At 38.9% G+C, this 12,989-nt stretch overlaps 1 long non-coding RNA gene across 1 annotated transcript in view; it reads left to right on the top strand.

Moving 5' to 3' along the window:
* Window positions 1-12,989, top strand: part of LOC307188362 — a 254,461-nt gene that overhangs the window by 46,857 nt on the left and 194,615 nt on the right. The window lies entirely within an intron of this gene.

Raw genomic sequence — 12,989 nt, 5'->3', positions numbered from 1 at the left:
CTAGTTGACCTGTCAGAAGTTAACTAATGTGGAGCTAGTGGTTGAAAGCCGGTAAATCAGCAAATGTTCACCCACACATATGGATACCCAGAAAGCAGCAAATATAGATACTTGCACCAGTCCCCAACAGGAAAGTAGGTGGAAGCAGAGAGCAGCTCTGCTGATTCAGATTAGATGAGACTGTCCACCTATCATCAGGGTTTGGTTTATGTTCTAGAATCTAGACAGTGAAGAACAACATGTCCCAGTAAGTGGGTGCTCTGCTGAAATTGAGCTCTGAGGTATTTCTGGAAACTCTGATGTCCATGAAGAGGGAAAACTTCCCATTTTAAGTGACAAGAGTGTTTTTGTGTCCCTAAATGTGGAGTTTATGATTTAATTTTGGAGCAAATCGCTACTCGTTTTGAGAAATAATCACTGTATCAGACATTTTATGCAAAATTAAGTGTGACCCAGTTTGGAACTGAGATATTTGAGACACTGAGGCATTAAACTGTCAAAATGAAAATTTATCTTCATTGAGGATAGAGATACATTTCTGCAGATTGTATCTTTTAGGAAAATGTTGCTTTTGTAAACATGAAATTTAGATTTAATTGTCTCTGAAAACTGTTCTTGAGTGATGCTTTTGCGCCATTCTGAGCAAGCATTCAGAATGCAGGTTAGGAGTGGAGAGCAACTTTGGCAGAAAGGATCTGGAGATACACATTTACCTTCTTCTAAAGAAGAGACCCTAGAGAGGAGCGACCTGGCCTTGCAAATTCCCGTATTAGACCAGGCTTTTCTGGGGTTATACTGAAATAAACAAACTCTGGAAATGTACCCATTATTGAGTCTTGATTAATTTTTTTAGAAAAACAAACCGTTTAATTCAATCCTTGAATTATTATTGAAGGCCTACTATGTCAAGGTACTGTTTCAGTCACTTGGAATATGTCAGTGACAAAGCAGACAAAAAAAGCTCTCTGGAGCTTATGTCTTCTCTGCTGATGTCCTGTCACTGGAGAAATGAGTCTTGGAGTAGGAAATAGAAGAAGGAGAAAGAGTTTCCTCTCTCTTGGCCTTGGGCATGCATTAGGGCCTCAGCTCTGGGAGAGAACAGAGTCCTCAAGAAAACTCTCAATGGGGGAGTAAGCCAGCCCTGTACCATGTGGGCAGGCCAGGAGCCAAAGTGAGAGATGTCCAGTAGGAAACTCCTTTGGAAGGTCCTTGGCTTGCAGATGCTGAGAACTACTATAATACACCTGGCATAAGGTTTTAAGCTATTAGGGAAGTTCCCCTCTATTATTTACTAAACCTCTAGGCAAGACTTGTTAAGGATTACATCCTGGTCTTAGATACTACTGTGTGGATTTGAATGAAGGGCCTGGTATCTCCATGGTGGTAAACTGGTACAAGAGGAAGTTTCACTGGCTGACAGTAATGAACTTTGACCTGCAGAGGAATAGAGCAGCAGTCCAGCTAATGGGCTGGGATGTCAAGTCAGGGTATATTTGTGGAACAAGAAATCCCTTTCAGGGAATTTTCAGGGATACTTGGGAAGCAGAAGCTGGTAAAAATTGGACCTCCTGCAGTCAAGCAGAATTAGAGGCTTGAACTATTGTTGATACCCTAAAGAGAAGAGTGACTTCTAGGCTGGAAAGGACTGGGACTTCTGTGTTATGGCCCCTGCAGTCTTCAGGGAGCAGTAAAGATGGTGTTTGTGTGAGAGCTCTAAGAAAGGTTAGAGGCCATATCACAGAATAGGGTATGAGTCAAAGTTTTCAACACAAGCATAGTGAATAGGATTTTACATTCAGGGCACTTAACAGTTCTGTGTCTAATTATATCTGCACATGCTTTAATTAATAACTGATATATGTGCTACCCAATATTTCTATTTATTGTCTTCCTTCTGGTAAAAGTGGCCAACATTTCAGGTCATCTTAAGAGTAATATGGAGTAGAATGCATGCCCCAGAAACAATCTATGTAGCTAATTTCCCTGAAGAAATGCATCTACTTTAAGAGAGATTTCCAAGATGAAAACAGTGAGAAATGCTGTTATATAGTGTCCAATCCTCATCCATCCTTTCCTGCCTCTCAGATATTTGTGAAAATACTGATACAGCCAAACACATATTACCACAGAAACAAATACACCAAGCACTTATAGTCATATATGCTATATAAAGTATATCACCCGAATGATAGGAGTGGGAAACTCACAGAACTACCTAAGGTACATTATTATTTAGCATTTTATGTTCACATCATTAAAGTTTGGTACTCCCACAATGTAGAATGTAAAATGTAGGGGACTACACCTGGACTGTATAGATCAATAAGCACTGACAATCTGCTAAAGGTAATGCACCTATAGAAATGAAGTTTATATGAAGTTTATAATGCTGTAATCTTATACACTCTAGAGCCTAAATTCTGCAGCATAGGGGCCTGGACCCTAAACTTCCGTTCTGTTTCTGTTGCTTTTATTATAATTCAGGTGTCTGCTTTTAGATATAAGAGTCTTTCATAAAGGTCACATAAAACTCTGAAATTGGATCAGGTGAACTGAGCAATATTATAATGTTCACTAGAATAGTGAAATTTTACCAACGTTTGGAAGAGTAGTAAGAAAGGAGTTAGAGGAGCAATCTTCTTTTTCCCTTGCTCCTTGTGGTTGATTGCAAAAAATATGTGGGAAATACAGTGAACAACAATACTTTGCAGCTCCTACATCAAGAGGTAGAGTCTATTTCCCCATCCTCAAGATGAGGTGGGAAGCTCTTGTAATGAGGTGATATTTTGTGAGTTTTGAACCTAGGCTTTGAGAGACCTCTCAGCTTCCTCTTTCCTTCTCTTGAGACTCTCCTGGGATAGCCTGAACATCCGAAGAGACCATGTGGATCAGAAGGCTATTCTAGTTGAACCATCTTAGACCAACCAGCCCTAGGTGACCTGCCAACTGACCACACACACATGAGCAAGCCCAGCTGAACAATCAGCTGAGCCTGGTCAAGGCTAGAACCTTCAAGCCGAGCCCTGTCTAATTTGCCAAATTGCAATTTGTTTTAAGTTACAAAGTTTTGGGGAAGTTTATTAAATAGCAAAAGCTAACTGATAGCTCTACGTATCTCTATGTGTCATACAGCTTAGAAATGTTTTAAAGTAAATACTTTCCTCAAAGTAAGTTAAAGTTTTATTGTCACTTAAGCCAGTGTCACTAAAATGCTGATCCACAGAGAGATACAGAGCTTGCCTCAGAATGTAAATCTATCCACTGCTTCCTTCATCAACAAAGTCTTGGTGCAAAAAGAACATCAGCTTAATTCAATAATGTGCCTATGACTTAGTTGGTTTCTATTTATAGTTCATGCAAGCTCCTCATATTACTGAAAATTGGTAATAAATAAATAGTACATAGACCAATTATAGTCTGTAAGCCACACTCTTTTTTTTTTTTTTTGCTGTACGCGGGCCTCTCACTGTTGTGGCCTCTCCCGTTGCGGAGCACAGGCTCCGGACGCGCAGGCTCAGCGGCCATGGCTCAGGGGCCCAGCCGCTCTGTGGCATGTGGGATCTTCCTGGACCGGGGCACGAATCCGTGTCCCCTGCATCGGCAGGCGGACTCTCAACCACTGCGCCACCAGGGAAGCCCCAAGCCACACTCTTGATAGCAATGACCTAAGGCTTAGGAATAAGCAAAAAAAAAAATTTTTCTATAAAGAACCAGATAGTAAAAAATTTAGGGCCATACAGTCTCCGTCAACTTTGTCATTATAACAAGGAAGCATCCATAGGCAATATGTAAATGAATGGGCCTGGCTGTATTCCAATAAAACTGTTTTAAAAACAGGCAGCAGGGATTCCCTGGTGGCGCAGTGGTTGAGAGTCCGCCTGCCTATGCAGGGGACACGGGTTCGTGCCCTGGTCCGGGAAGATCCCACATACCGCGGAGCGGCTGGGCCCGTGAGCCATGGCCGCTGAGCCTGTGCGTCCGGAACCTGTGCTCCACAACGGGAGAGGCCACAACAGTGAGAGGCCCGCGTACTGCAAAAAGAAAAAGAAAAAAAACAGGCAGCAGGCTAGATTTGGTTTGTGGGCCGTGGTATGCTGACCCCTGAATCCTAAGTCATTTCTGAGTCTCAGCCCAATCAAAGCGCATTATCGGGTCTGTTTTTGGTCAGTTTTTTATTACTGTCAAAAGAATATAGGCAAAGGCAAAAAGAGAATTGGAGATAGCCTTTATTGGAGAGAGGAAAAACCAATGCCTTAAATAGTTATTTCAGATGTCCCAATGCAGAGCCAGCCAGAGGGATAAAACGAAAGGTGGAAATAGGTACATAATTATTTTTTAAATAATTTTAAATAATTAGGAAAATATAAATATAAATATATGGGAAAAGCAGTGAGCAAGTACTGCCAATCAAAGCCCTTGGCTAAATCTTGGGAAAAATAAATATTCTAAGAAGCTTTCATTTCAAAATTTTGACATCTCAAAGATACAGAACTGTTTAACAGTAGAGAGCCAAAGTATTCCTTCCTGCATTTTTTTCCTCCCCACCCTCTCTTCCTGTCTGCTTCCTTTTTTTTTATTAAACTTTTTTTCTTTTGCTGTTAACACAGAGGAAAAGATTTCCAACACCATTAAAAGCAACCAGTATTACATTCTTGAAGAGCAGGTTCATAAGAGCAGCTATTAATAATTTATGGTTGCCTCATTTGATTCTCCTTCAGTGTAGTCAGGAAGAACATATTTCTGTGTCATTTAAGTATTAGACAACAATCTGTCTTTAGATTTACCCTGAAAATGGTCAGGGTATGCCCCCGTGAGGGAGTTTCAGGAAGAGGTGCAAAAAAAGAGATGTCAACCATCGCCATCCATTTCTCAGATAGCATGCTGGGCAGATTTCCAAATTCCTGTTACATTCTGTTTTTTTTTTTTTTTAATGCAAGATGATTAGCTGCTTTGACAAATATGCTTCTCCCCAATTAACAACAGCCGCGATCAAAATTATTAGAGTGAAAGAAAAATCTGAAGTGCTGTGTGTTCTGTTTATTTTAATGAAATATGAAATGCTAAACTATTTCTTAAGGATCTCAAGCTCCTTAACCCATAGTGTGGGTTAGCTTTGCAAATGGTTTCCTTTATTTAGTTTTTAGTATTCACTACACCTTTTGATTAAGCCACTGAAAATCTCTAGCAGAATGCATGTTTGGAAAGATTAACACATTAAGAACCAAAGCCATTGTCAGTCATTAACAGTTTGGTTCAGCTCTTCCCTTTTACAGCCATCGCTGAAGCATCAGCGACCAAAATGAAGTTCAATCCTTTTGTGACTTCTGACTGAAGCAAGAACTGGAAAAGGCATGTCAATGCACCTTCCCACATTCACAGGAGGGTTATGTCTCCCTCTCTTTCCAAAGAGCTGAGACAAAATTGCAATATAGAATGATAAGTGCAAAATGGAATTATGTACAAGGTATTGTTTTGTTCAATGGAAGTAGTGAAGGACTCTGTTAGGCTGAGGAAGAAAAGACTTCCCTGAGCGGAAGAGTTTGAGCTGAGTGATGAGAAATAATGGAATTCACAACAAAGGGAGAAGCAGGAACAATCACTCTAGTAAAATTTGCTGTGAACAGGGAGTTCATGTAGAGGATTGTTAGGAGATTTTAGCCCTAGTGGCAGCAGAACTAAAAATCAGAATGGCTAAGTATGAGAGATGTTGAGGAAATGAAATGACAGGTAGAGTTTAATTATACAGAAGAAGGAGGTGAACATGACTTCCAAGTCTCTAAGTGTGGAAAGAACCTTAGGTCTTATTTATTCCATTTCTCACTCAACACAGGAGTCTCACCCACAGTATTCCCAAGTGGTGGCCCACTAGCCTCTGCTGGGACTCTTCTAAGGGCGGATGCTGTCTGCCTCACAAGACAGCAGTCTGCTCCATTCTGGACAACTTGGATTTTAGAGAGAGCTTCTTTACATTGACCTGAAATCTGCCTGCCCTTAAATTCTACCCATTGGTCTTAATTCTTTATTCAGCAAAGACTAGGTCTGTTTTCTTAGGTCTAAGTCCAAGTCCTCTATATTCTTAGAAACAACTATTTTGTCTCTCTTTAGTCTCCTCCAGTCTTCTTCCCTCAAAACATTTCCAAGGCTTCAGGAAAATCCTGACGAAATCTCTGTTAGTCACAATGCTGACATATATAAAAGGCAGCTTTTCATATTTCTCCAGAGGTTGGATTTGGTGTCAGAAACATTTAGTGCCATCATCTTAAAATATGAAGCTCTCTGACTGAAGCTGTTAGCATATCAGCCTCTTCAGCAGCCCCAACAAAGGAATAAGAGGACAAAACAAATGTTGGAGAAATAATAGCATATATTCTTAAAATATTATTCATCAAGGGGTTGTGCCCTTTTCCACTGCCTTAGTCATTTGAAGTAACAGTCTGGTTTTATTACTGCAGAAGAAAACAAGATATGGCTTGATTCAAATAAAGTCAACATTAGACCAAGAGAATAAATTAATGTTAGCATTGAAAGTTAAGATGATCTTGTCTAACCCCTTCATTTTATGGACCAGGCAACAGATGACTACATGATGATGACAAATAGTAAAATCATTTGCTAAAACCATTAGGAGAATAGTTGATGGGTAACTAGACATTCCTATCATGCCACCAGATTATTTTCTAGTCACAAAGGAAAATATCACTGTATAAGGGAGGGATCTGGTAGTTATCACACTAAAATGAATAGTTAAGTTTCACATTGCTAATGATGGTTCACCCAGAAAATATCTTCTGATGGGATTTAACATCACCTATGATGTAGTCTAGGCAAAAATATGTAATTGGAATATGTAAAGTCCAACAAATGGTACTGGGACAACTGGATATCCACATGCGAAAGAGTGAATTTGCACCCCCTTCCTCATACTACATACAAAAATTAACTCAAAGTGGATCAAAGACTTAAATATAAGCACCTAAAACTATAAAACTTTTAGAATGAAGCATAGATGTAAATCTTTGTGGCTTTAGGCAATGGTTTCTTTTTTTTTTCTTAACATTTTTATTGGAGTATAATTGCTTTACAATGATGTGTTAGTTTCTGCTTTATAACAAAGTGAATCAGTTATACATATACATATATCCCCATATCTCTTCCCTCTTGAGTCTCCCTCCCTCCCTATCCCACCCTTCTACCTGGTCACAAAGCACCGAGCTGATCTCCCTGTGCTATAGGCAATGGTTTCTTAAATATGACAGCAAAAGCACAAGAAGCTCAAGCAAAAAAAGAAAAAAATAGATAAATTGAATTTCATCAGAACTAAAACCTTTTTTGTATCAAAAATCATTACCAAAAAAGTAAAAACATAACCTACAGAATGCGAGAAAGTGTTGCAAATCATATATCTGATAAGGTTATAGTATCCAGAACACATAAAGAAACCATCCAATTTTAAAATGAGCAAAGGATTCTAATAGACATTTCTACAAAGAAGATATACAAATGGCCAACAAGCACCTGAAAAAATGCTCAACATCATTAGTTATTAGGAAAATGCAAATCAAAATCACAGTGAGATACTTCACACCCTCTAGGGTGAATAAGAATTTTTCAAAAGTGGAAAGTAACAGGTGTTGGTGATGATGTAGAGAAATTGGAACCCTCATACATTGCTGGTAGGAATGTAAAATAGTACTGTGGAAAAGTTTGGCAGCTCCTCAAAAAATTAATGATAGAGCTACCATATGATGCAGCAATTCCACTCCTAGGTATATAGCCAAAAGAACTGAAACCTATGTTCACATAAAAATATGTACAGGAATTGTCATATCAGCATTATTCATAATAGCCAAAAAGTAACTCAAATGTCCGTCAACTGAAGAATGGATAAACACTATATGGTACCATGGAATATTTTTCAACCGTAACAAGTAATAACGTACTGATACATGCCACAACATAAATGAACCTTGAAAACCTTAAATGATGTGAAAGAAGACGAATACAAAAACACAAAAGAGCACATATTGTATGATTCCATTTATGTGAAATGTCCAGAACAGGCAAATTCATAGAAACAGAAAGTAGATTAGTGTTGCCAAAGGATTGGGGGAGGAAGATATTGGGAGATTTGTGATTTCTTTTTGGGGTGATAGAAGTATTCTGTAATTAGTGGTCACAGTTGCACAACACTGTGAATACACGAAAATCCACTGAGCTGTACACTTTAAAATGGAGGATTTTATGTTATGTGAATTTTATCTCAGTAAAGAAGTTTTTTTTAAAAAAAGAATACAAGTTTTAGATGTGACTTTCATTTTACGGTTAGTTCAGGCAATAGAGAAACAAGCTAAATGATATCAAGTGAGTTATGGGACAAACCCAGAAAGTGGCCCAATCTGTAGGACAAATGGACTGATGTTTTTCAAAAAATAATAACATAAAAAGGTGACTGTGCTAGCATGTGAAATATACGGCAGAATATCTTATGAGGTGTGTGATCTTGAGTGATAAGAATATGGTGTTTTAATTGTTTTGTTTCGTGGTATTTTATTAGTTTCTAACAAGCACCTGTACTACTTTTAGAATGAAAAGTGTATTAAAAGTACTTGCCTGAGGTCATATAGCTAATTTAAGGAACTAAATTAGTTATTAGGAAAGAGTATTTTACTAAAACAACTCAGAAAAAGACTGAAAACCATAGGATAGGACTTAAACCTTAAATATTAGCTCCAAGGGAGAAGTTCTAAATGGCTGGGTTTGTAAATGGGAATAATGTCCATGTGTTGGCATCACAAGAAGATTTTACTGGTTTCCCCCTACATTTCTATTTCTTTAAATATTCCTTTTTTTTTTTGCTTCTCTTTTTTGCTCCTTCCCTCCCCACCACACACACCAATCATTGATCCTCACCTCTTTTCTATATTAATATTCCCTACCCATCTCCTTTTTGTTTTCTGGGTTTCTTGCTTTGGCTCTTCTTTAAAGGTCTGAGTCTTCCCTTGTCTCTTCCCTGACAAACTGTTCTTTACTCAAGGAGCAGCAGTAGTTCCCAGGATCAGAACTTGGTTTGTCTCTGACATAGTTCACAGAGGAAGTTACTCTTTCCAAGCACAGGCATGGGAAGTCAATGTTGCTCTCTTAACCCTGAAGGCATCAAAGTTTGTAAGGAAATGTACTGTAGGAAATAGTGGGTGAAACTCCTGGCTCCATCTATAGTTTGGATGGAACCTTAAACACACTGGGGAGAGGAAATTGGGGAATTTGGAGTAAGCAGATTCTTCTTGCTTTTTGTTTATTTGAAAAGGAGATCTATAGCCCTACAGGTAGAATTGGAGTAGACTCAGTGTTTGCTCCTTGGTTGATCTGGCATTGTCTGGTATCATAATTTACCTACAAACTGCTTCGGCCTTTGAGAGCCTGTGTGCCAGGTCAGCAGTCAAAGGTGGAAGTTAGAAAGATGTGGGAGAACTCAGGGAGACTGATAACTTTGATAATTTTGGGTATTTGATAAATAATGTATATTAATTAAAAGATAAAAGGAAATTATTATATGATGAATTTGTTGACTGGCACATATATATTTTTTTAACATCTTTATTGGAGTATAATTGCTTTGCTTTTTTCTGCTTTTATAAAGTAGAAACTAACACAAAATGGTGTGTTAGTTTCTACTTTATGACAAACTGAACCAGCTATACATATACATACATCCCCATATCCCCTCCCTCTTGTGTCTCCCTCCCACCCTCCCTATCCCACCCCTCTAGGTGGTCACAAAGCACAAAGCTGATCTCCCTGTGCTATGCGGCTGCTTCCCACTAGCTATCTATTTTACATTTGGTAGTGTATATATGTCCATGCCACTCTCTCACTTCTTCCCAGCTTACCCTTCCCTCTCCCCATGTCCTCAAGTCTGTTCTCTACATCTGCATCTTTATTCCTGTCCTGCCCCTAGGTTCTTCAGAACCTTTTTTTGTTTTAGATTCCATATATATATATGTGTGTTAGCATACGGTACTTGTTTTTCTCTTTCTGACTTACTTCACTCTGTATGACAGACTCTAGGTCCATCCACCTCACTACAAATAACTCAATTTCGTTTCTTTTTATGGCTGAGTAATATTCCATTCTATATATGTGCCACATCTTCTTTATCCATTCATCTGTCGATGGACACTTAGGTTGTTTCCATTGTCCTGGCTATTGTAAATAGAGGTGGTGCATAGATTTTTAAAATTCTATTTACTTAACTACATAGTCATCTCTTACTTGAGTTTCCCTAGGTCTCACCAGCCTTTGTGTTTATAAAAGGAGTTAAAAACTATATTCTATTTTTTTTTAAGTATATTACCCCAAATTTATCCCACTTGCCCATGTAGGACCTCAGATCCCTGAAATGCTTGGCCCAAAGTATTTCCGGGAATCTGCAGAGCATCCAATCAGCTATAAGGCATTCTTCTGCAGGGTGCCTCTCCTGGGAGAACTGCTATTTCCACCAGTCTTGCCTCATTCTCTGCCGGGCACTGCTGCCTTCCTGGCTGACACCCCACTGCTTCTCAATCACACCACCATCTGCTGGTCAGTACCTGAGTCTCTGTGATGGTTAATTTTATATGTCAACTTGACTGGACTAAGGGATGCCCGAACAGCTAGTAAAACATTATTTCTGGATGTGTCTGTGAGGGTGTATATGGAAGATACTAGCATTTGGATCAGTAGGTTGAGTAAAGAAGCTCTGCCCTTGCAGGGCATCATCCAAAGCATTGAGAGCTCTAATAGAACAGAAAAGCTGAGGAAGAGCAAATTTGCACTGTCTCTTCTTGAGCTGGGACAGCCATTTTCTCCTGCCCTCAGACATCTGAGCTCCTGGTTGTTGGGCATTTGGACTTGGACTGAATTGCACCACCAGCTTTCCTGGTTCTCCAGCTTGCAGACAGCAGATTGTGGGACTGCTCAGCCTCCATAACTGCAGGAGCCAATTCCCATGATAAATCCATATATCACACTGGTACTGTTTCTCTGGAGAACATTGACTAATAGAGTTTACTTCCCTTGGGAGGCCGAACTTATGCTGTGATCTGTGGCAAAGTGGGCGGGGACACATCTCTCCATCTTACTTTACAATCTTAAGAGGGGAAGCTGCCTGTGCCCAGAATGTCATACAGCAGGTTAGGAAACAACCCTTTCAGCTTTAACAGATAGAAATCTGAGTGGCTGGACCAAGGATAAATGGCTCAGAATCACCTCTTCCCTCATTATTCCTTTTTCGCTGATTATGTGTGAACATAGAAAAAACATTAAAATAATAACAGAGAAAATGGACTAACAATTTGGCACACATTTAAATGTCTACATAAACATATAATTTTTACATAAATGGAATCATCATATTCTATAAACTTATTTCAAATTAAAATCTACTTACTATTTTTTGCATGGTCATGTAGTATTCTGTTGTTGGAGGTGCCATAACTTAATTAGCCAGATCCCTTGTAATGGACTTCCATGTTGTTTATAGTTGCCTGACTATACACAGTGCTGTTGTAAACATCTGTGTACATATATCTCTTAGCTCTTTAGGAGAAATTCTAAGAAGAATTCGTGAATCAGTGGTTAAGTAGACAGTTTTGATGAATATGGGAGAGAATGATCTCTACAGATTTTGTACTAGTGTGGAGGATGGTTGAAGAGTCTAAGACCCTCTGTCAGCTGTAAATAAGACTAGCTATTTTCTCTCATTTTCACTAGATAATATCCATATTACTAACCTTTTTCATCTTTGCCAGTCTGAGAGACTTAAACAAATGATTCTGCATTCTTGTTTTAATTTGAAAATTTTAAAAATTTTAGTGAACATTCCATATTGTTAATTCTTCTGTAATTTGCCTGTTCATATAATTTGGACATTTACAGTGGGGTATTCATTTTTTTAAAATTAATTAATTTTTGGCTGTGTTGGGTCTTTGTTGCTGCGCAGGCTTTCTCTAGTTGTGGCGAGTGGGGGCTACTCTTCGTTCTGGTGCACGGGCTTCTCATTGTGGCGGCTTCTCCTGTTGTGGAGCACGGGCTCTGGGCACGCAGGCTTCAGTAGTTGTGGCATGTAGTCTCAGTAGTTGTGGCTCACAGGCTCTAGAGCACAGGCTCAATAGTTTTGGCACACGGGCTTAGTTGCTCTGCGCCGTGTGGGATCTTCCCAGACTAGGACTCAAACCCATGTTCCCTGCATTGGCAAGTGGATTCTTAACCACTGCACCACCAGGGAAGTCCCTGGGGTGTTCATTTTTTTATCTGATTTTTAAGGGATATTTATATATCAAATAATAATAATATATGTCAATGTTTATTGACATATATGTAACATATGTCAATATTTAATATCTAAAATTTCCCCCATAGTTTCCTTGCTGAGGGTAGGCTTTCTCCATGAAGCTCTTACTCCCACTGAACAGACATCTTTTAGATTATCCTCACCAATTTAAAAGCCATGCCCATGTATGCCTGAATTTCTGCTGGGATCCCTGCTGGATATCCTATATCATATCATAATAGATATGTCAATAAAATGTGTACATATAAAAACACATTTATTCAAAATGAAAATTACAGTGTTAGATATTACAGTTTATTTTCTAATGGAAAGACATTCAAAATGAGAGGAGTATGCAATGTAAGGTAATAAGTGGCATAATCAATTTAGAAGACTGGCACATATGTACAGAAATTTATTAACCTAAGAGTGGAAGTATGGAGGAGACTCCTTTGGTGAGAGTCAAAAAGAAAAAAGCCACATACAATCTGCCTGTCTTCCTGCCCCTCTAACCCTCCTTTGATTGTAGCTGAGCCCCTTCCCCACCCACATATCACAGTGGTTCTTAAATTGGCTGTGCATTGGAATTATGTGAAGAACTCTAAAAACTACTCATTCCTGAGCCCTACTCTAGAGGTTCTGAAGTAATTGGTTTGTGATCAGGATTTTTTTCAAAGCTCCC

Source organism: Stenella coeruleoalba, assembly GCF_951394435.1.
Source record: "Stenella coeruleoalba genome assembly, chromosome: 6".
Classification (NCBI taxonomy): Eukaryota; Metazoa; Chordata; class Mammalia; order Artiodactyla; family Delphinidae; genus Stenella; species Stenella coeruleoalba.
The sequence above is the reverse complement of the archived record's forward strand: the minus strand, read 5'-3'. Positions and strand labels throughout refer to the sequence as shown.